The sequence below is a fragment of the Crassostrea angulata genome, chromosome 2, assembly GCF_025612915.1.
Source record: "Crassostrea angulata isolate pt1a10 chromosome 2, ASM2561291v2, whole genome shotgun sequence".
Lineage (NCBI taxonomy): Eukaryota > Metazoa > Mollusca > Bivalvia > Ostreida > Ostreidae > Magallana > Magallana angulata.
This window is the reverse complement of record NC_069112.1, coordinates 2,795,656-2,821,719: the sequence shown is the minus strand read 5'-3', so window position 1 is coordinate 2,821,719 and position 26,064 is coordinate 2,795,656. Positions and strand designations below refer to the sequence as shown.

The following is a 26,064-nucleotide window of genomic DNA, read 5'->3' as shown; positions in this document are numbered from 1 at the left end:
TTTCTCATTTTGGGTTAGACAACCACTTTTCGGGGGAGGGGGGAGGGGGGTGTCAAAAGGGTGGGGGGTCTAGCATTGAACCTTGTAGGAAGAATCTTAGACTCTATTGTAAATAGTAACTTGAAAACGGACAAAGATAATATAGGGTTTTCATAATCATATATTGGCCGTTACTGGCAATATATAGGGTTTATTAGATCTGACCCCTGGGGTCATCCCCAACCCCCAGGAATTTGAAATTACCATATATCTCAGAAACTGTTATAATCATGACCCCTAAACCATATATATTCATGTTTCTGATGTCAAGGAGCATCAAATGTTATGTAGGTCATGGGCCCTGTGGGTGGTCCTGACCCCCTCAAACAGCAAGTCCCTTAATATCTTCAAAACAGTTGAGATCCCCACCCTTAAACCATATATATTCTTGTTCCTTGTGTCAAGGGGCATCAAACGTTATGTAGGTCATGGGCCCCGGGGGTGGTCATGACCCCCCTTGAACAGGAAGTGCATGAATATCTCGAAAACGGTTGAGATCCCCACCCCTTAACCATATATATTCTTGATCCTTAAAGGGCATCAAAAGGTATGTACCGGTAGGTAATGGGCCTCAGGGTTAAATTTAATTTTTCAAAACTGTAATGCACATCTATGGAACAGTTCCTATCATATCCCAAGATATGATGTGTCTATCCATTAAATCATAAAAGGAGTTCTAGGATCTATGTTTTTTTGAAGTGATAAACGTCAATTTTCTGCTACTTTTTGACTCCCTGGATGAAATGTAAATTTTGAAAACCTTACTGCACATCTATAGAACAGTCCCTATCATATCCCATGATATGATTGTCTATCCATTAAATCATAAGATGAGCTCTTGGATCAATGTTTGTTTTTTTAGTGATAAACGTTAATTTTCTGCTACTATTTGACTACCTGGATGAAATTTAAATTTTTAAAACCTTATTGCACATCTATAGCCCCAATTATATCCCAAGAGATGACGTAGCTACTCCAAAAGTTGTAAGAGGAGTTCTGGTTATATTTTTTTTGCCAAAAAAACGTCATTTTTTGTTGCCCACTGATCCCCTTTATAAAAAAAAAAATTCTGGAACCTGATCACGCCTTAATATGACACCCCCAATCAAATTCTAGAAGATCATTTGGCTACTGCAAAAAAAAATGACGTTTTTGAAACCAGTTTTTTGGTAAATAAACGTAATTTTTTAGCCATTAAATGACCCCCAGGACAAAATTGAAAATTCCGAAACCTTATTGCGCATCTATAGGATACCCTAAAACATATTCCAAAAGATGATTTGTCTACTGTTGAAAATGTAGGAGGAGTTCGAGGAAGAAGGTTTTTTTGTGAAAAAACGTCATTTTTTACCAATTATTTGACCCCCAGGACTAACAGAGAATTTTTGAAACCTTTTTACAAAACAACATGATACCCCAAATCAAACTCCAAGAGTTCAGTTTGCTGGTTTATAAGATGTAGGAGCAGTTGAGAAAGTAAAACGTGACAGACGGACGGACGGACGGACGGACGGACGGACAGACAGACAGCCTGACAGACGGACGGACGGACGGAACAGGGTAACAACAATATACCCGAACTTTCTTTAGAAAGTGCAGGTATAAAAATACACATTGAATACAATGATTCAATATCCACTGATATATAGAATTTAAAAACCTCCTTAAATATGTAAGTAGCCGTGGCGCAGAGGAAGCGAGGTGATGCTGGTAAACGAAGGGTCCCAGGTTCAATCCTCGTCTTGGGCGTTTTGATTATTTTTTTTTTCATTTTATTTTCTAGAACAAAAACCGTTTGTAATACCTTTTCTATCAATATCATATAGTTAATACATTTTGTTGGTAAATTAAGCACAATATTGAATTAAAAGATTTTTTAATGGCTTAAAGGTGGCTTAAAGATGGCTTAAAGGTAGCTTAAATATAGCTTAAAGAAGTTTGGACATTAAGGACCTATAAGTTGTACTTAAAGGTGACTTAAAGATAGTCTTTAAGCTGCCTTTAAGCCATCTTTACGCTTTCTTTAAGCCATCTTTAAGCAACACATATAGCTTAAAGGTAGCGTAAAGATCGTCTTTAAGCTACCTTTAAGCATCTTTAAGCTATCTTTAAGGAGAACTTAAAGATGGTCATTCATCCTGTGTTTAGTATACTGCACGATTGCCTTCAATACAGTGCCTTGTCAATTTGCTAACTGATAGCTATAACATTGAGATCACACACTAATATACCCACAAGTACAGGATAACATTTCTTAATGCTACTTAAATATTTTAAGCAGTACCCATGATAAGAACGGAGAGAAAAATAATTGAAAGTAGTTAATAAGTATTTTATATTAGATTAAAATCCATTCTTTGGTGATTCATGCTGGATATGAAGCTAGTGACACTGAAGAAAATACATAACCCGCATTAATCATAAAACATATTAATGAATGAAGGTAAATATATGCCATTTTAACGCCATTTTTTGTGATGTTGAAAGCCAAACCCAAATTTTGTCAGCATGACTAAGTACATAAAAAAGAATTCGATAAAAATGTTAAAAATGAATAACGGCGATTTACCTATGCGCATCCATAAACGATTAACGTTTGAGGTACTTTTGCGCATGTGCGCGGGAATAATAATTCAGAGGAGCAGCATGCAGGACGAGGTAATAAGACAGGTTTGTTTACAGTTGTTTGGGGTTTTGTGCTGTTAACAGAAAACAGTATCATATATTTTCATCTGCATTTTATGAGGATGGGTGCGTATCGGTGTCGATGACAATTGATGAGAGCTCTTTTGCAATAAATCATTATTTTCATGCATTTGACAACATATATAATCATAAAATAGCAAGTCAAAATTTTATGGACTAAAACATGTATCCTACTCCATAGCCGAGTGGATAAAGTGTCGGACATGTGATCCATACATCCCGCGTTCGAATCCTTCAGGGGTTTTTGTTGTTACTTACTAGAATAATTATTTTCTATATTCATTCTTTTATCCCCAAACTTCAAATTTTTCGCTTATTTGACATCTTTACAATTTATTTATCATTATATCTTTCATTATAAAAAAAAATCCTGTTAATTTGAGTTACTTTTTCCAGCTGTGTTATTCCACCTTAAGCATGACGTCTCTTACACGTTCCCACCGCTCGAGGTGTTCTTCAATATATACTCTAATTTTACAACGTTCTCTGTCAAACTGTTTCTTTCTTTTCTCTTTGGACGCGTTATTCCACAGCCCACAGACAAACCACGTTTTTGCGTCGACATCTTGTGTACGTTCTAAAATTAGCTTGTCACATCACGTGCTTTTGAATATTTCAAAATTGTCGTTTACCGACCGAATATATTAATTAGAATCTGTTTTTAATACTTTTAAATGCGTTTGATTTAAACAGTATATATTGCAGAAAGTGTATAACATTTGTGGCTTAATAGAAAAGGCAAACATTTATTTCTTTTAAAATTTTCATTTCAAACGGCATTTATACCTTTAATAATTCTCATCATAGAAAGCCAAGGGTTTTGTAAGGTGTCTGGATTTTGCCCTCTGGGTAGTTTACTCTTTAATAGATATGAACGCAATTCCATTATTTCAAGCTACGGGTTTTGTGTCTGTTCTATTTCCACAAACAGGACATAGAATGGACACTAAAATTGTTTCTTGCAAAGATGAAGAATTCTGTTAAAAGTAAAATGGGAATAGGGAGAACAACAGTGAGTCTCTGCTATCTGTCAGTGACCGTGTAATTTGTACCCACTTAAAATATTAGCTTGTTGCATTAAATGTAGGATAAAGAGCCGATGTTTGCATGTTGGGTCAATATAATGCACTTTAATCACTGCATCATTTAAATATCTATATCCCAGAACTCCTTTTCTTCGAGCTGTGGACGTTTTCGGCGCCGACAATGACAAACTCTTCCTTCACCCTATAGATATCGACACCCCGGGGGCTTGGGGGGGGGGGGGTAGGAAAGCCCTGTCTCTAGCACATTTTCTTAAATCAGACATTTTTCACATATAGAAAAATATTCTTTTATGAAAATGGCCATCCCTTCTACACAATTTATTTAGCGAATTATGGAAACAATTACAGGGGAACATTGATAAGAATACCGGGTTATAGGATTCTGAAGATTGGCGCTAAGTATTAACAGTTTCTTGTGTACTAGTGTTAAATTACCCTTGAACATATTAACTGCAAAGTCAAAACCTGCAGTCAAATTGATAACATCTTCAGCTAGGAACTCAACCCCTCCCCTCTCTCTCTCTCTCTCTCTCTCTCTCTCTCTCTCTCTGTTTATATCTTTTACAGTATTTCGCTAATTCGTTCTTTCCGTCTCTGTCTATGTTTCTGTCTGTCTGTATTTCTCTCTTCTGATCTCATGCAATTCAACACAAAAGAGGAATATCTAGCAGTTGTTTATTTGAAATTAGATGACACCGTCAACATCTTAGTTAGCTGCTCACGACAAAGTTAGTCATGCTATCCAGAAACACTGTATAATAGCAGCATTACTATTTCCTTTGTTAACTCATTCACTACGCATCTCAATCTTGCATAACTTGCTCATGTAAACAAGGCTGACCTTATACATAAGGGTGTGTGAATATCACATTACATTGATTCAATGGACATCGTATACATTGTTTTGAATACACTTGTGATGAGTCGCCGTGGTCGAATCAAAAATATGAAAACGAGCTATTGCAGATACACGGAACAACTTGCAGTGGTATCAATGATTTCTATGCATGACAAAAATAACAAGGTCAATGGTCAAGGTTATTCAAAAGTGAATTTTTTTTTAAACCAGTAACATGTTTGTCGTGAACGTTTCTTTATAAGCTATTGGAGAAGTTGTAACCCCCCTAAAAGTGACACTGAGATGTAACCTTGACCTTTTGATCTTGATCTATTCTGCCAATATTGTAATGAAGGAGATAACAACAGGTTTGAAATCGCCCTTTTCCTGTTCTCGTCCACTTCCAGTTTATGCCACAATTACTGAATTTCATGTTTACAACCTTGTGCCAAAGATCAGAATAAAATGATTTAGTTTACGACATTCTATATAAAGCCTTGTTAAGCTCACAATGCATAAAATAGTTGCAACTCCGATTTTTTTTTTTTTACCAATCTAATAGCATAAGGGAGAAAATGAACCTCAAACAGTTAAGTTCAACAAAAATGTTTCTATGACTAAATAACGATAACTCTAGTTCTGATAATTTAACTGTTTCACTGTGTGCAGTTTGTTGATTGTAAATTAAGGCTTCCGTTAAATTTATGTTTACATTTAATTTTAATCTATAACCAGGGATGTTACTTCCGCTTTATGCCACAATTACTAAATTTTATGTTTACACTTTTGTGCCAAAGATAAGAACAAAGTATTCAAGTTCACGGCATTTTATATTGAGCCTTTAAAGCTCACAATGCATAAAATAGTTGCACATCTGCTTTATTTTACCACTCTAAGTTTAAGTTAAGTGAAGTTTTTTTTTGTTTTTGTTTTTTTGATATTTCTTTTTATGCATGCATGATAATGGATATACTAAAATATATCGACAAAACATAAGCAACAGTTGTATGGCGACGGACTGCTTACTCGAAAGACCTTACTACCATATGTGGGAAGTTTTTTTTTTATCAAAATTTTATTAAAACATTTTTATTTTTATTTTTTAAAAAAAAGCAAATACTTCCTGTATATTTGTAACTGATCTGTTATTACTGTGTTTAACCTCCAGTAAGTATAAACAGGTTTATAAGATAATACCACATTACATACATGCATTATCACCCCATATAATAGTTCATTAACAGATATACTCCACATTTTACACAAATTTAATAACATCCCCCCCCCTTTTTTTTTAAAAGAAAGATACCACACACATTAACGGATTCGAGAAATAATGAATTGATTCAAAAGCAGTCTATTCAATGGCATGAATATTCAATAGACTGCTTTATATAATTTGACATGGTATATAGTTTGGAGTGACTTACTTCTATATTCCTTGTGTCGTTAAATGAAATCTGTAGTTCCGCTCTACTTCTCGGAAGCTATGGATTGTAGTTTTCCCCCTTAACATCCGATTTAGCACGCTAAAATCAGAACTCTTTAGTCTATAAAGAATAAAAAGAGAAACTGGAACACTGGAACAAACGACAAGTTATCTCATATACTTAACGCTATTTCTTTATCCCCACTGTCATATCCCCACACCCCCCCCCCACCACTAAAACAAAACTTCACTTCAATTTAAAAAAAAAAGGAAATTCTTAAATGAAATCAAAGTTACCTATAATAATCAATATCTTACCTAATAATGACAAACTTTTTTTTGTCAGGTTAATAAAATATCCGGCCTCAAATAATTCATGTAAGACCTGCAGTCAGGTGTACCTGAATGTGTGCAGACTTTGTCGGGCTGACATCCCACACCCGACAATAGAAGTGTCACCTGATTGGTTGGTTTGCTGTATAGTCTGTGTCACACCCTGAATTGTTGTACTATATATCTTTTTACATGTGTTTGACATAAGATGAATGTGAAGAAGTAAAATATTAAACAAATTTATCTCTCTCTCTCTCTCTCTCTCTCTCTCTCTCTCTATCTCTCTCTTATCTCAATTCAAAAAACTTGTTTCTTTTTTTAGAAGAAACTAGTATCGTTCCAGCAGAGATATCAAGTATAAATTCACCCAAGCTGTACACCGAGTTTGGAATTCATCATATTTCGATCCAATTTATTTTATAATTCAGTTTAAATTGTTGATTGTTTGCCCAGCAATGTTCAAATTAAAAACATAACTCATGCAGTTTATTAGCAATTCTCACCGAAGTTTTCACCCCCCCCCCTTCCTGCATCATGTTTTAAATGTTGATACACCAGACTGGTTGTTTAACATGTTCTCTCTAATTGTTTATGTAATACTATCAGAATGGTTGTTTAACATGTTCTCTCTAATTGTTTATGTAATACTATCAGAATGGTTGTTTAACATGTTCTCTCTAATTGTTTATGTAATACTATCAGAATGGTTGTTTAACATGTTCTCTCTAATTGTTTATGTAATACTATCAGAATGGTTGTTTAACATGTTCTCTCTAATTGTTTATGTAATACTATCAGAATGGTTGTTTAACATGTTCTCTCTAATTGTTTATGTAATACTATCAGAATGATTGTTTAACATGTTCTCTCATATTATTTATGTAATACTATCAGAATGGTTGTTTAACATGTTCTCTCTAATTGTTTATGTAATACTATCAGAATGGTTGTTTAACATGTTCTCTCTAATTGTTTATGTAATACTATCAGAATGATTGTTTAACATGTTCTCTCTAATTGTTTATGTAATACTATCAGAATGATTGTTTGACATGTTCTCTCTTATTATTTATGTAATACTATCAAAATGGTTGTTTAACATGTTCTCTCTAATTGTTTATGTAATACTATCAGAATGGTTGTTTAACATGTTCTCTCTAATTATTTATGTAATACTATCAGAATGATTGTTTAACATGTTCTCTCATATTATTTATGTAATACTATCAGAATGATTGTTTAACATGTTCTCTCTAATTATTTATGTAATACTATCAGAATGATTGTTTAACATGTTCTCTCATATTATTTATGTAATACTATCAGAATGATTGTTTAACATGTTCTCTCTTATTATTTATGTAATACTATCAGAATGATTGTTTAACATGTTCTCTCTAATTGTTTATGTAATACTATCAGAATGGTTGTTTAACATGTTCTCTCTAATTGTTTATGTAATACTATCAGAATGATTGTTTAACATGTTCCCTCATATTATTTATGTAATACTATCAGAATGATTGTTTAACATGTTCTCTCTAATTGTTTATGTAATACTATCAGAATGATTGTTTAACATGTTCTCTCTAATTATTTATGTAATACTATCAGAATGATTGTTTAACATGTTCTCTCTAATTGTTTATGTAATACTATCAGAATGATTGTTTAACATGTTCTCTCTAATTATTTATGTAATACTATCAGAATGATTGTTTAACATGTTCTCTCTAATTATTTATGTAATACTATCAGAATGATTGTTTAACATGTTCTCTCTAATTGTTTATGTAATACTATCAGAATGATTGTTTAACATGTTCTCTCTTATTATTTATGTAATACTATCAGAATGATTGTTTAACATGTTCTCTCTAATTATTTATGTAATACTATCAGAATGATTGTTTAACATGTTCTCTCCTATTATTTATGTAATACTATCAGAATGATTGTTTAACATGTTCTCTCTTATTATTTATGTAATACTATCAGAATGATCGTTTAACATGTTCTCTCTTATTATTTATGTAATACTATCAGAATGATTGTTTAACATGTTCTCTCTAATTATTTATGTAATACTATCAGAATGATTGTTTAACATGTTCTCTCCTATTATTTATGTAATACTATCAGAATGATTGTTTAACATGTTCTCTCTTAATATTTATGTAATACTATCAGAATGATTGTTTAACATGTTCTCTCTAATTGTTTATGTAATACTATCAGAATGATTGTTTAACATGTTCTCTCTTATTATTTATGTAATACTATCAGAATGGTTGTTTAACATGTTCTCTCTTATTATTTATGTAATACTATCAGAATGGTTGTTTAACATGTTCTCTCTAATTGTTTATGTAATACTATCAGAATGGTTGTTTAACATGTTCTCTCTAATTGTTTATGTAATACTATCAGAATGATTGTTTAACATGTTCTCTCTAATTGTTTATGTAATACTATCAGAATGGTTGTTTAACATGTTCTCTCTAATTGTTTATGTAATACTATCAGAATGATTGTTTAACATGTTCTCTCTAATTGTTTATGTAATACTATCAGAATGGTTGTTTAACATGTTCTCTCATATTATTTATGTAATACTATCAGAATGATTGTTTAACATGTTCTCTCTAATTGTTTATGTAATACTATCAGAATGGTTGTTTAACATGTTCTCTCTAATTGTTTATGTAATACTATCAGAATGGTTGTTTAACATGTTCTCTCATATTATTTATGTAATACTATCAGAATGATTGTTTAATATGTTCTCTCTAATTGTTTATGTAATACTATCAGAATGGTTGTTTAACATGTTCTCTCTAATTGTTTATGTAATACTATCAGAATGATTGTTTAACATGTTCTCTCTAATTATTTATGTAATACTATCAGAATGATTGTTTAACATGTTCTCTCTAATTATTTATGTAATACTATCAGAATGGTTGTTTAACATGTTCTCTCTAATTGTTTATGTAATACTATCAGAATGGTTGTTTAACATGTTCTCTCTAATTGTTTATGTAATACTATCAGAATGATTGTTTAACATGTTCTCTCTTATTATTTATGTAATACTATCAGAATGGTTGTTTAACATGTTCTCTCTTATTATTTATGTAATACTATCAGAATGGTTGTTTAACATGTTCTCTCTAATTGTTTATGTAATACTATCAGAATGGTTGTTTAACATGTTCTCTCTAATTGTTTATGTAATACTATCAGAATGATTGTTTAACATGTTCTCTCTAATTGTTTATGTAATACTATCAGAATGGTTGTTTAACATGTTCTCTCTAATTGTTTATGTAATACTATCAGAATGGTTGTTTAACATGTTCTCTCTAATTGTTTATGTAATACTATCAGAATGGTTGTTTAACATGTTCTCTCATATTATTTATGTAATACTATCAGAATGATTGTTTAACATGTTCTCTCTAATTGTTTATGTAATACTATCAGAATGGTTGTTTAACATGTTCTCTCTAATTGTTTATGTAATACTATCAGAATGGTTGTTTAACATGTTCTCTCATATTATTTATGTAATACTATCAGAATGATTGTTTAATATGTTCTCTCTAATTGTTTATGTAATACTATCAGAATGGTTGTTTAACATGTTCTCTCTAATTGTTTATGTAATACTATCAGAATGATTGTTTAACATGTTCTCTCTAATTATTTATGTAATACTATCAGAATGATTGTTTAACATGTTCTCTCTAATTATTTATGTAATACTATCAGAATGGTTGTTTAACATGTTCTCTCTAATTGTTTATGTAATACTATCAGAATGGTTGTTTAACATGTTCTCTCATATTATTTATGTAATACTATCAGAATGATTGTTTAACATGTTCTCTCTAATTATTTATGTAATACTATCAGAATGATTGTTTAACATGTTCTCTCCTATTATTTATGTAATACTATCAGAATGATTGTTTAACATGTTCTCTCTTATTATTTATGTAATACTATCAGAATGACTGTTTAACATGTTCTCTCTTATTATTTATGTAATACTATCAGAATGATTGTTTAACATGTTCTCTCTAATTGTTTATGTAATACTATCAGAATGGTTGTTTAACATGTTCTCTCTTATTATTTATGTAATACTATCAGAATGATTGTTTAACATGTTCTCTCTAATTGTTTATGTAATACTATCAGAATGATTGTTTAACATGTTCTCTCTTATTATTTATGTAATACTATCAGAATGGTTGTTTAACATGTTCTCTCTTATTATTTATGTAATACTATCAGAATGGTTGTTTAACATGTTCTCTCTAATTGTTTATGTAATACTATCAGAATGGTTGTTTAACATGTTCTCTCTAATTGTTTATGTAATACTATCAGAATGGTTGTTTAACATGTTCTCTCTAATTGTTTATGTAATACTATCAGAATGATTGTTTAACATGTTCTCTCTAATTGTTTATGTAATACTATCAGAATGGTTGTTTAACATGTTCTCTCTAATTGTTTATGTAATACTATCAGAATGATTGTTTAACATGTTCTCTCTAATTGTTTATGTAATACTATCAGAATGGTTGTTTAACATGTTCTCTCTAATTGTTTATGTAATACTATCAGAATGGTTGTTTAACATGTTCTCTCTAATTGTTTATGTAATACTATCAGAATGGTTGTTTAACATGTTCTCTCTTATTGTTTATGTAATACTATCAGAATGATTGTTTAACATGTTCTCTCTAATTGTTTATGTAATACTATCAGAATGATTGTTTAACATGTTCTCTCTAATTGTTTATGTAATACTATCAGAATGATTGTTTAACATGTTCTCTCTAATTGTTTATGTAATACTATCAGAATGGTTGTTTAACATGTTACCCTAATTGTTTATGTAATACTATCAGAATGATTGTTTAACATGTTCTCTCATATTATTTATGTAATACTATCAGAATGATTGTTTAACATGTTCTCTCTAATTGTTTATGTAATACTATCAGAATGATTGTTTAACATGTTCTCTCATATTATTTATGTAATACTATCAGAATGATTGTTTAACATGTTCTCTCTAATTGTTTATGTAATACTATTAGAATGATTGTTTAACATGTTCTCCCTTATTATTTATGTAATACTATCAGAATGATTGTTTAACATGTTCCCTCATATTATTTATGTAATACTATCAGAATGATTGTTTAACATGTTCTCTCTAATTGTTTATGTAATACTATCAGAATGATTGTTTAACATGTTCCCTCATATTGTTTATGTAATACTATCAGAATGATTGTTTAACATGTTCTCCCATATTATTTATGTAATACTATCAGAATGATTGTTTAACATGTTCTCTCATATTATTTATGTAATACTATCAGAATGATTGTTTAACATGTTCTCTCTTATTATTTATGTAATACTATCAGAATGATTGTTTAACATGTTCTCTCTAATTGTTTATGTAATACTATCAGAATGATTGTTTAACATGTTCTCTCTTATTATTGATGTAATACTATCAGAATGATTGTTTGACATGTTCTCTCTTATTATTTATGTAATACTATCAGAATGATTGTTTGACATGTTCTCTCTTATTATTTATGTAATACTATCAGAATGATTGTTTAACTTGTCCTCTCTTATTATTTATGTAATACTATCAGAATGATTGTTTAACATGTTCTCTCTTATTATTTATGTAATACTATCAGAATGATTGTTTAACATGTTCTCTCTAATTGTTTATGTAATACTATCAGAATGATTGTTTAACATGTTCTCTCTAATTGTTTATGTAATACTATCAGAATGGTTGTTTAACATGTTCTCTCTAATTGTTTATGTAATACTCTCAGAATGATTGTTTAACATGTTCTCTCTTATTATTTATGTAATACTATCAGAATGATTGTTTAACATGTTCTCTCTTATTATTTATGTAATACTATCAGAATGATTGTTTAGCATGTTCTCTCTTATTATTTATGTAATACTCTCAGAATGATTGTTTAGCATGTTCTCTCTTATTATTTATGTAATACTATCAGAATGATTGTTTAACATGTTCTCTCATATTATTTATGTAATACTATCAGAATGATCGTTTAACATGTTCTCTCTTATTATTTATCTAATACTATCAGAATGGTTGTTTAACATGTTCTCTCTAATTGTTTATGTAATACTATCAGAATGGTTGTTTAACATGTTCTCTCTAATTGTTTATGTAATACTATCAGAATGATTGTTTAACATGTTCTCTCTAATTGTTTATGTAATACTATCAGAATGGTTGTTTAACATGTTCTCTCTAATTGTTTATGTAATACTATCAGAATGATTGTTTAACATGTTCTCTCTAATTGTTTATGTAATACTATCAGAATGGTTGTTTAACATGTTCTCTCATATTATTTATGTAATACTATCAGAATGATTGTTTAACATGTTCTCTCTAATTGTTTATGTAATACTATCAGAATGGTTGTTTAACATGTTCTCTCTAATTGTTTATGTAATACTATCAGAATGGTTGTTTAACATGTTCTCTCATATTATTTATGTAATACTATCAGAATGATTGTTTAATATGTTCTCTCTAATTGTTTATGTAATACTATCAGAATGGTTGTTTAACATGTTCTCTCTAATTGTTTATGTAATACTATCAGAATGATTGTTTAACATGTTCTCTCTAATTATTTATGTAATACTATCAGAATGATTGTTTAACATGTTCTCTCTAATTATTTATGTAATACTATCAGAATGGTTGTTTAACATGTTCTCTCTAATTGTTTATGTAATACTATCAGAATGGTTGTTTAACATGTTCTCTCATATTATTTATGTAATACTATCAGAATGATTGTTTAACATGTTCTCTCTAATTATTTATGTAATACTATCAGAATGATTGTTTAACATGTTCTCTCCTATTATTTATGTAATACTATCAGAATGATTGTTTAACATGTTCTCTCTTATTATTTATGTAATACTATCAGAATGACTGTTTAACATGTTCTCTCTTATTATTTATGTAATACTATCAGAATGATTGTTTAACATGTTCTCTCTAATTGTTTATGTAATACTATCAGAATGGTTGTTTAACATGTTCTCTCTTATTATTTATGTAATACTATCAGAATGATTGTTTAACATGTTCTCTCTAATTGTTTATGTAATACTATCAGAATGATTGTTTAACATGTTCTCTCTTATTATTTATGTAATACTATCAGAATGGTTGTTTAACATGTTCTCTCTTATTATTTATGTAATACTATCAGAATGGTTGTTTAACATGTTCTCTCTAATTGTTTATGTAATACTATCAGAATGGTTGTTTAACATGTTCTCTCTAATTGTTTATGTAATACTATCAGAATGGTTGTTTAACATGTTCTCTCTAATTGTTTATGTAATACTATCAGAATGATTGTTTAACATGTTCTCTCTAATTGTTTATGTAATACTATCAGAATGGTTGTTTAACATGTTCTCTCTAATTGTTTATGTAATACTATCAGAATGATTGTTTAACATGTTCTCTCTAATTGTTTATGTAATACTATCAGAATGGTTGTTTAACATGTTCTCTCTAATTGTTTATGTAATACTATCAGAATGGTTGTTTAACATGTTCTCTCTAATTGTTTATGTAATACTATCAGAATGGTTGTTTAACATGTTCTCTCTTATTGTTTATGTAATACTATCAGAATGATTGTTTAACATGTTCTCTCTAATTGTTTATGTAATACTATCAGAATGATTGTTTAACATGTTCTCTCTAATTGTTTATGTAATACTATCAGAATGATTGTTTAACATGTTCTCTCTAATTGTTTATGTAATACTATCAGAATGGTTGTTTAACATGTTACCCTAATTGTTTATGTAATACTATCAGAATGATTGTTTAACATGTTCTCTCATATTATTTATGTAATACTATCAGAATGATTGTTTAACATGTTCTCTCTAATTGTTTATGTAATACTATCAGAATGATTGTTTAACATGTTCTCTCATATTATTTATGTAATACTATCAGAATGGTTGTTTAACATGTTCTCTCTTATTATTTATGTAATACTATCAGAATGGTTGTTTAACATGTTCTCTCTAATTGTTTATGTAATACTATCAGAATGGTTGTTTAACATGTTCTCTCTAATTGTTTATGTAATACTATCAGAATGATTGTTTAACATGTTCTCTCTAATTGTTTATGTAATACTATCAGAATGGTTGTTTAACATGTTCTCTCTAATTGTTTATGTAATACTATCAGAATGATTGTTTAACATGTTCTCTCTAATTGTTTATGTAATACTATCAGAATGGTTGTTTAACATGTTCTCTCATATTATTTATGTAATACTATCAGAATGATTGTTTAACATGTTCTCTCTAATTGTTTATGTAATACTATCAGAATGGTTGTTTAACATGTTCTCTCTAATTGTTTATGTAATACTATCAGAATGATTGTTTAACATGTTCTCTCTTATTATTTATGTAATACTATCAGAATGGTTGTTTAACATGTTCTCTCTTATTATTTATGTAATACTATCAGAATGGTTGTTTAACATGTTCTCTCTAATTGTTTATGTAATACTATCAGAATGGTTGTTTAACATGTTCTCTCTAATTGTTTATGTAATACTATCAGAATGATTGTTTAACATGTTCTCTCTAATTGTTTATGTAATACTATCAGAATGGTTGTTTAACATGTTCTCTCTAATTGTTTATGTAATACTATCAGAATGATTGTTTAACATGTTCTCTCTAATTGTTTATGTAATACTATCAGAATGGTTGTTTAACATGTTCTCTCATATTATTTATGTAATACTATCAGAATGATTGTTTAACATGTTCTCTCTAATTGTTTATGTAATACTATCAGAATGGTTGTTTAACATGTTCTCTCTAATTGTTTATGTAATACTATCAGAATGGTTGTTTAACATGTTCTCTCAAATTATTTATGTAATACTATCAGAATGATTGTTTAATATGTTCTCTCTAATTGTTTATGTAATACTATCAGAATGGTTGTTTAACATGTTCTCTCTAATTGTTTATGTAATACTATCAGAATGATTGTTTAACATGTTCTCTCTAATTATTTATGTAATACTATCAGAATGATTGTTTAACATGTTCTCTCTAATTATTTATGTAATACTATCAGAATGGTTGTTTAACATGTTCTCTCTAATTGTTTATGTAATACTATCAGAATGGTTGTTTAACATGTTCTCTCATATTATTTATGTAATACTATCAGAATGATTGTTTAACATGTTCTCTCTAATTATTTATGTAATACTATCAGAATGATTGTTTAACATGTTCTCTCCTATTATTTATGTAATACTATCAGAATGATTGTTTAACATGTTCTCTCTTATTATTTATGTAATACTATCAGAATGACTGTTTAACATGTTCTCTCTTATTATTTATGTAATACTATCAGAATGATTGTTTAACATGTTCTCTCTAATTGTTTATGTAATACTATCAGCATGGTTGTTTAACATGTTCTCTCTTATTATTTATGTAATACTATCAGAATGATTGTTTAACATGTTCTCTCTAATTGTTTATGTAATACTATCAGAATGATTGTTTAACATGTTCTCTCTTATTATTTATGTAATACTATCAGAATGGTTGTTTAACATGTTCTCTCTTATTATTTATGTAATACTATCAGAATGGTTGTTTAACATGTTCTCTCTAATTGTTTATGTAATACTATCAGAATGGTTGTTTAACATGTTCTCTCTAATTGTTTATGTAATACTATCAGAATGGTTGTTTAACATGTTCTCTCTAATTGTTTATGTAATACTATCAGAATGATTGTTTAACATGTTCTCTCTAATTGTTTATGTAATACTATCAGAATGGTTGTTTAACATGTTCTCTCTAATTGTTTATGTAATACTATCAGAATGATTGTTTAACATGTTCTCTCTAATTGTTTATGTAATACTATCAGAATGGTTGTTTAACATGTTCTCTCTAATTGTTTATGTAATACTATCAGAATGGTTGTTTAACATGTTCTCTCTAATTGTTTATGTAATACTATCAGAATGGTTGTTTAACATGTTCTCTCTTATTGTTTATGTAATACTATCAGAATGATTGTTTAACATGTTCTCTCTAATTGTTTATGTAATACTATCAGAATGATTGTTTAACATGTTCTCTCTAATTGTTTATGTAATACTATCAGAATGATTGTTTAACATGTTCTCTCTAATTGTTTATGTAATACTATCAGAATGGTTGTTTAACATGTTACCCTAATTGTTTATGTAATACTATCAGAATGATTGTTTAACATGTTCTCTCATATTATTTATGTAATACTATCAGAATGATTGTTTAACATGTTCTCTCTAATTGTTTATGTAATACTATCAGAATGATTGTTTAACATGTTCTCTCATATTATTTATGTAATACTATCAGAATGATTGTTTAACATGTTCTCTCTAATTGTTTATGTAATACTATTAGAATGATTGTTTAACATGTTCTCCCTTATTATTTATGTAATACTATCAGAATGATTGTTTAACATGTTCCCTCATATTATTTATGTAATACTATCAGAATGATTGTTTAACATGTTCTCTCTAATTGTTTATGTAATACTATCAGAATGATTGTTTAACATGTTCCCTCATATTGTTTATGTAATACTATCAGAATGATTGTTTAACATGTTCTCCCATATTATTTATGTAATACTATCAGAATGATTGTTTAACATGTTCTCTCATATTATTTATGTAATACTATCAGAATGATTGTTTAACATGTTCTCTCTTATTATTTATGTAATACTATCAGAATGATTGTTTAACATGTTCTCTCTAATTGTTTATGTAATACTATCAGAATGGTTGTTTAACATGTTCTCTCTAATTGTTTATGTAATACTCTCAGAATGATTGTTTAACATGTTCTCTCTTATTATTTATGTAATACTATCAGAATGATTGTTTAACATGTTCTCTCTTATTATTTATGTAATACTATCAGAATGATTGTTTAGCATGTTCTCTCTTATTATTTATGTAATACTCTCAGAATGATTGTTTAGCATGTTCTCTCTTATTATTTATGTAATACTATCAGAATGATTGTTTAACATGTTCTCTCATATTATTTATGTAATACTATCAGAATGATTGTTTAACATGTTCTCTCTTATTATTTATGTAATACTATCAGAATGATTGTTTAACATGTTCTCTCTAATTGTTTATGTAATACTATCAGAATGGTTGTTTAACATGTTCTCTCTTATTATTTATGTAATACTATCAGAATGATTGTTTAACATGTTCTCTCTAATTGTTTATGTAATACTATCAGAATGATTGTTTAACATGTTCTCTCTTATTATTTATGTAATACTATCAGAATGGTTGTTTAACATGTTCTCTCTTATTATTTATGTAATACTATCAGAATGGTTGTTTAACATGTTCTCTCTAATTGTTTATGTAATACTATCAGAATGGTTGTTTAACATGTTCTCTCTAATTGTTTATGTAATACTATCAGAATGGTTGTTTAACATGTTCTCTCTAATTGTTTATGTAATACTATCAGAATGATTGTTTAACATGTTCTCTCTAATTGTTTATGTAATACTATCAGAATGGTTGTTTAACATGTTCTCTCTAACTGTTTATGTAATACTATCAGAATGATTGTTTAACATGTTCTCTCTAATTGTTTATGTAATACTATCAGAATGGTTGTTTAACATGTTCTCTCTAATTGTTTATGTAATACTATCAGAATGGTTGTTTAACATGTTCTCTCTAATTGTTTATGTAATACTATCAGAATGGTTGTTTAACATGTTCTCTCTTATTGTTTATGTAATACTATCAGAATGATTGTTTAACATGTTCTCTCTAATTGTTTATGTAATACTATCAGAATGATTGTTTAACATGTTCTCTCTAATTGTTTATGTAATACTATCAGAATGATTGTTTAACATGTTCTCTCTAATTGTTTATGTAATACTATCAGAATGGTTGTTTAACATGTTACCCTAATTGTTTATGTAATACTATCAGAATGATTGTTTAACATGTTCTCTCATATTATTTATGTAATACTATCAGAATGATTGTTTAACATGTTCTCTCTAATTGTTTATGTAATACTATCAGAATGATTGTTTAACATGTTCTCTCATATTATTTATGTAATACTATCAGAATGATTGTTTAACATGTTCTCTCTAATTGTTTATGTAATACTATTAGAATGATTGTTTAACATGTTCTCCCTTATTATTTATGTAATACTATCAGAATGATTGTTTAACATGTTCCCTCATATTATTTATGTAATACTATCAGAATGATTGTTTAACATGTTCTCTCTAATTGTTTATGTAATACTATCAGAATGATTGTTTAACATGTTCCCTCATATTGTTTATGTAATACTATCAGAATGATTGTTTAACATGTTCTCCCATATTATTTATGTAATACTATCAGAATGATTGTTTAACATGTTCTCTCATATCATTTATGTAATACTATCAGAATGATTGTTTAACATGTTCTCTCTTATTATTTATGTAATACTATCAGAATGATTGTTTAACATGTTCTCTCTAATTGTTTATGTAATACTATCAGAATGATTGTTTAACATGTTCTCTCTTATTATTGATGTAATACTATCAGAATGATTGTTTGACATGTTCTCTCTTATTATTTATGTAATACTATCAGAATGATTGTTTGACATGTTCTCTCTTATTATTTATGTAATACTATCAGAATGATTGTTTAACTTGTCCTCTCTTATTATTTATGTAATACTATCAGAATGATTGTTTAACATGTTCTCTCTTATTATTTATGTAATACTATCAGAATGATTGTTTAACATGTTCTCTCTAATTGTTTATGTAATACTATCAGAATGATTGTTTAACATGTTCTCTCTAATTGTTTATGTAATACTATCAGAATGGTTGTTTAACATGTTCTCTCTAATTGTTTATGTAATACTCTCAGAATGATTGTTTAACATGTTCTCTCTTATTATTTATGTAATACTATCAGAATGATTGTTTAACATGTTCTCTCTTATTATTTATGTAATACTATCAGAATGATTGTTTAGCATGTTCTCTCTTATTATTTATGTAATACTCTCAGAATGATTGTTTAGCATGTTCTCTCTTATTATTTATGTAATACTATCAGAATGATTGTTTAACATGTTCTCTCATATTATTTATGTAATACTATCAGAATGATCGTTTAACATGTTCTCTCTTATTATTTATCTAATACTATCAGAATGGTTGTTTAACATGTTCTCTCTAATTGTTTATGTAATACTATCAGAATGGTTGTTTAACATGTTCTCTCTAATTGTTTATGTAATACTATCAGAATGATTGTTTAACATGTTCTCTCTAATTGTTTATGTAATACTATCAGAATGGTTGTTTAACATGTTCTCTCTAATTGTTTATGTAATACTATCAGAATGATTGTTTAACATGTTCTCTCTAATTGTTTATGTAATACTATCAGAATGGTTGTTTAACATGTTCTCTCATATTATTTATGTAATACTATCAGAATGATTGTTTAACATGTTCTCTCTAATTGTTTATGTAATACTATCAGAATGGTTGTTTAACATGTTCTCTCTAATTGTTTATGTAATACTATCAGAATGGTTGTTTAACATGTTCTCTCATATTATTTATGTAATACTATCAGAATGATTGTTTAATATGTTCTCTCTAATTGTTTGTGTAATACTATCAGAATGGTTGTTTAACATGTTCTCTCTAATTGTTTATGTAATACTATCAGAATGATTGTTTAACATGTTCTCTCTAATTATTTATGTAATACTATCAGAATGATTGTTTAACATGTTCTCTCTAATTATTTATGTAATACTATCAGAATGGTTGTTTAACATGTTCTCTCTAATTGTTTATGTAATACTATCAGAATGGTTGTTTAACATGTTCTCTCATATTATTTATGTAATACTATCAGAATGATTGTTTAACATGTTCTCTCTAATTATTTATGTAATACTATCAGAATGATTGTTTAACATGTTCTCTCCTATTATTTATGTAATACTATCAGAATGATTGTTTAACATGTTCTCTCTTATTATTTATGTAATACTATCAGAATGACTGTTTAACATGTTCTCTCTTATTATTTATGTAATACTATCAGAATGATTGTTTAACATGTTCTCTCTAATTGTTTATGTAATACTATCAGAATGGTTGTTTAACATGTTCTCTCTTATTATTTATGTAATACTATCAGAATGATTGTTTAACATGTTCTCTCTAATTGTTTATGTAATACTATCAGAATGATTGTTTAACATGTTCTCTCTTATTATTTATGTAATACTATCAGAATGGTTGTTTAACATGTTCTCTCTTATTATTTATGTAATACTATCAGAATGGTTGTTTAACATGTTCTCTCTAATTGTTTATGTAATACTATCAGAATGGTTGTTTAACATGTTCTCTCTAATTGTTTATGTAATACTATCAGAATGGTTGTTTAACATGTTCTCTCTAATTGTTTATGTAATACTATCAGAATGATTGTTTAACATGTTCTCTCTAATTGTTTATGTAATACTATCAGAATGGTTGTTTAACATGTTCTCTCTAATTGTTTATGTAATACTATCAGAATGATTGTTTAACATGTTCTCTCTAATTGTTTATGTAATACTATCAGAATGGTTGTTTAACATGTTCTCTCTAATTGTTTATGTAATACTATCAGAATGGTTGTTTAACATGTTCTCTCTAATTGTTTATGTAATACTATCAGAATGGTTGTTTAACATGTTCTCTCTTATTGTTTATGTAATACTATCAGAATGATTGTTTAACATGTTCTCTCTAATTGTTTATGTAATACTATCAGAATGATTGTTTAACATGTTCTCTCTAATTGTTTATGTAATACTATCAGAATGATTGTTTAACATGTTCTCTCTAATTGTTTATGTAATACTATCAGAATGGTTGTTTAACATGTTACCCTAATTGTTTATGTAATACTATCAGAATGATTGTTTAACATGTTCTCTCATATTATTTATGTAATACTATCAGAATGATTGTTTAACATGTTCTCTCTAATTGTTTATGTAATACTATCAGAATGATTGTTTAACATGTTCTCTCATATTATTTATGTAATACTATCAGAATGGTTGTTTAACATGTTCTCTCTTATTATTTATGTAATACTATCAGAATGGTTGTTTAACATGTTCTCTCTAATTGTTTATGTAATACTATCAGAATGGTTGTTTAACATGTTCTCTCTAATTGTTTATGTAATACTATCAGAATGATTGTTTAACATGTTCTCTCTAATTGTTTATGTAATACTATCAGAATGGTTGTTTAACATGTTCTCTCTAATTGTTTATGTAATACTATCAGAATGATTGTTTAACATGTTCTCTCTAATTGTTTATGTAATACTATCAGAATGGTTGTTTAACATGTTCTCTCATATTATTTATGTAATACTATCAGAATGATTGTTTAACATGTTCTCTCTAATTGTTTATGTAATACTATCAGAATGGTTGTTTAACATGTTCTCTCTAATTGTTTATGTAATACTATCAGAATGGTTGTTTAACATGTTCTCTCATATTATTTATGTAATACTATCAGAATGATTGTTTAATATGTTCTCTCTAATTGTTTATGTAATACTATCAGAATGGTTGTTTAACATGTTCTCTCTAATTGTTTATGTAATACTATCAGAATGATTGTTTAACATGTTCTCTCTAATTATTTATGTAATACTATCAGAATGATTGTTTAACATGTTCTCTCTAATTATTTATGTAATACTATCAGAATGGTTGTTTAACATGTTCTCTCTAATTGTTTATGTAATACTATCAGAATGGTTGTTTAACATGTTCTCTCTAATTGTTTATGTAATACTATCAGAATGATTGTTTAACATGTTCTCTCTTATTATTTATGTAATACTATCAGAATGGTTGTTTAACATGTTCTCTCTTATTATTTATGTAATACTATCAGAATGGTTGTTTAACATGTTCTCTCTAATTGTTTATGTAATACTATCAGAATGGTTGTTTAACATGTTCTCTCTAATTGTTTATGTAATACTATCAGAATGATTGTTTAACATGTTCTCTCTAATTGTTTATGTAATACTATCAGAATGGTTGTTTAACATGTTCTCTCTAATTGTTTATGTAATACTATCAGAATGATTGTTTAACATGTTCTCTCTAATTGTTTATGTAATACTATCAGAATGGTTGTTTAACATGTTCTCTCATATTATTTATGTAATACTATCAGAATGATTGTTTAACATGTTCTCTCTAATTGTTTATGTAATACTATCAGAATGGTTGTTTAACATGTTCTCTCTAATTGTTTATGTAATACTATCAGAATGGTTGTTTAACATGTTCTCTCATATTATTTATGTAATACTATCAGAATGATTGTTTAATATGTTCTCTCTAATTGTTTATGTAATACTATCAGAATGGTTGTTTAACATGTTCTCTCTAATTGTTTATGTAATACTATCAGAATGATTGTTTAACATGTTCTCTCTAATTATTTATGTAATACTATCAGAATGATTGTTTAACATGTTCTCTCTTATTATTTATGTAATACTATCAGAATGACTGTTTAACATGTTCTCTCTTATTATTTATGTAATACTATCAGAATGATTGTTTAACATGTTCTCTCTAATTGTTTATGTAATACTATCAGAATGGTTGTTTAACATGTTCTCTCTTATTATTTATGTAATACTATCAGAATGATTGTTTAACATGTTCTCTCTAATTGTTTATGTAATACTATCAGAATGATTGTTTAACATGTTCTCTCTTATTATTTATGTAATACTATCAGAATGGTTGTTTAACATGTTCTCTCTTATTATTTATGTAATACTATCAGAATGGTTGTTTAACATGTTCTCTCTAATTGTTTATGTAATACTATCAGAATGGTTGTTTAACATGTTCTCTCTAATTGTTTATGTAATACTATCAGAATGGTTGTTTAACATGTTCTCTCTAATTGTTTATGTAATACTATCAGAATGATTGTTTAACATGTTCTCTCTAATTGTTTATGTAATACTATCAGAATGGTTGTTTAACATGTTCTCTCTAATTGTTTATGTAATACTATCAGAATGATTGTTTAACATGTTCTCTCTAATTGTTTATGTAATACTATCAGAATGGTTGTTTAACATGTTCTCTCTAATTGTTTATGTAATACTATCAGAATGGTTGTTTAACATGTTCTCTCTAATTGTTTATGTAATACTATCAGAATGGTTGTTTAACATGTTCTCTCTTATTGTTTATGTAATACTATCAGAATGATTGTTTAACATGTTCTCTCTAATTGTTTATGTAATACTATCAGAATGATTGTTTAACATGTTCTCTCTAATTGTTTATGTAATACTATCAGAATGATTGTTTAACATGTTCTCTCTAATTGTTTATGTAATACTATCAGAATGGTTGTTTAACATGTTACCCTAATTGTTTATGTAATACTATCAGAATGATTGTTTAACATGTTCTCTCATATTATTTATGTAATACTATCAGAATGATTGTTTAACATGTTCTCTCTAATTGTTTATGTAATACTATCAGAATGATTGTTTAACATGTTCTCTCATATTATTTATGTAATACTATCAGAATGATTGTTTAACATGTTCTCTCTAATTGTTTATGTAATACTATTAGAATGATTGTTTAACATGTTCTCCCTTATTATTTATGTAATACTATCAGAATGATTGTTTAACATGTTCCCTCATATTATTTATGTAATACTATCAGAATGATTGTTTAACATGTTCTCTCTAATTGTTTATGTAATACTATCAGAATGATTGTTTAACATGTTCCCTCATATTGTTTATGTAATACTATCAGAATGATTGTTTAACATGTTCTCCCATATTATTTATGTAATACTATCAGAATGATTGTTTAACATGTTCTCTCATATTATTTATGTAATACTATCAGAATGATTGTTTAACATGTTCTCTCTTATTATTTATGTAATACTATCAGAATGATTGTTTAACATGTTCTCTCTAATTGTTTATGTAATACTATCAGAATGATTGTTTAACATGTTCTCTCTTATTATTGATGTAATACTATCAGAATGATTGTTTGACATGTTCTCTCTTATTATTTGTGTAATACTATCAGAATGATTGTTTGACATGTTCTCTCTTATTATTTATGTAATACTATCAGAATGATTGTTTAACTTGTCCTCTCTTATTATTTATGTAATACTATCAGAATGATTGTTTAACATGTTCTCTCTTATTATTTATGTAATACTATCAGAATGATTGTTTAACATGTTCTCTCTAATTGTTTATGTAATACTATCAGAATGATTGTTTAACATGTTCTCTCTAATTGTTTATGTAATACTATCAGAATGGTTGTTTAACATGTTCTCTCTAATTGTTTATGTAATACTCTCAGAATGATTGTTTAACATGTTCTCTCTTATTATTTATGTAATACTATCAGAATGATTGTTTAACATGTTCTCTCTTATTATTTATGTAATACTATCAGAATGATTGTTTAGCATGTTCTCTCTTATTATTTATGTAATACTCTCAGAATGATTGTTTAGCATGTTCTCTCTTATTATTTATGTAATACTATCAGAATGATTGTTTAACATGTTCTCTCATATTATTTATGTAATACTATCAGAATGATCGTTTAACATGTTCTCTCTTATTATTTATCTAATACTATCAGAATGGTTGTTTAACATGTTCTCTCTAATTGTTTATGTAATACTATCAGAATGGTTGTTTAACATGTTCTCTCTAATTGTTTATGTAATACTATCAGAATGATTGTTTAACATGTTCTCTCTAATTGTTTATGTAATACTATCAGAATGGTTGTTTAACATGTTCTCTCTAATTGTTTATGTAATACTATCAGAATGATTGTTTAACATGTTCTCTCTAATTGTTTATGTAATACTATCAGAATGGTTGTTTAACATGTTCTCTCATATTATTTATGTAATACTATCAGAATGATTGTTTAACATGTTCTCTCTAATTGTTTATGTAATACTATCAGAATGGTTGTTTAACATGTTCTCTCTAATTGTTTATGTAATACTATCAGAATGGTTGTTTAACATGTTCTCTCATATTATTTATGTAATACTATCAGAATGATTGTTTAATATGTTCTCTCTAATTGTTTATGTAATACTATCAGAATGGTTGTTTAACATGTTCTCTCTAATTGTTTATGTAATACTATCAGAATGATTGTTTAACATGTTCTCTCTAATTATTTATGTAATACTATCAGAATGATTGTTTAACATGTTCTCTCTAATTATTTATGTAATACTATCAGAATGGTTGTTTAACATGTTCTCTCTAATTGTTTATGTAATACTATCAGAATGGTTGTTTAACATG

The 26,064-nt window shown here is 27.8% G+C and overlaps 1 long non-coding RNA gene across 1 annotated transcript in view; it reads right to left on the bottom strand.

Moving 5' to 3' along the window:
• The window catches only part of LOC128171472 (uncharacterized), an 81,356-nt gene that overhangs the window by 5,254 nt on the left and 50,038 nt on the right, over window positions 1–26,064 (bottom strand). The window contains exon 2 of the long non-coding RNA XR_008242091.1: window positions 6,060–6,179. This is a non-coding gene — a long non-coding RNA (uncharacterized LOC128171472). The remainder of the gene's footprint in view (window positions 1–6,059; window positions 6,180–26,064) is intronic.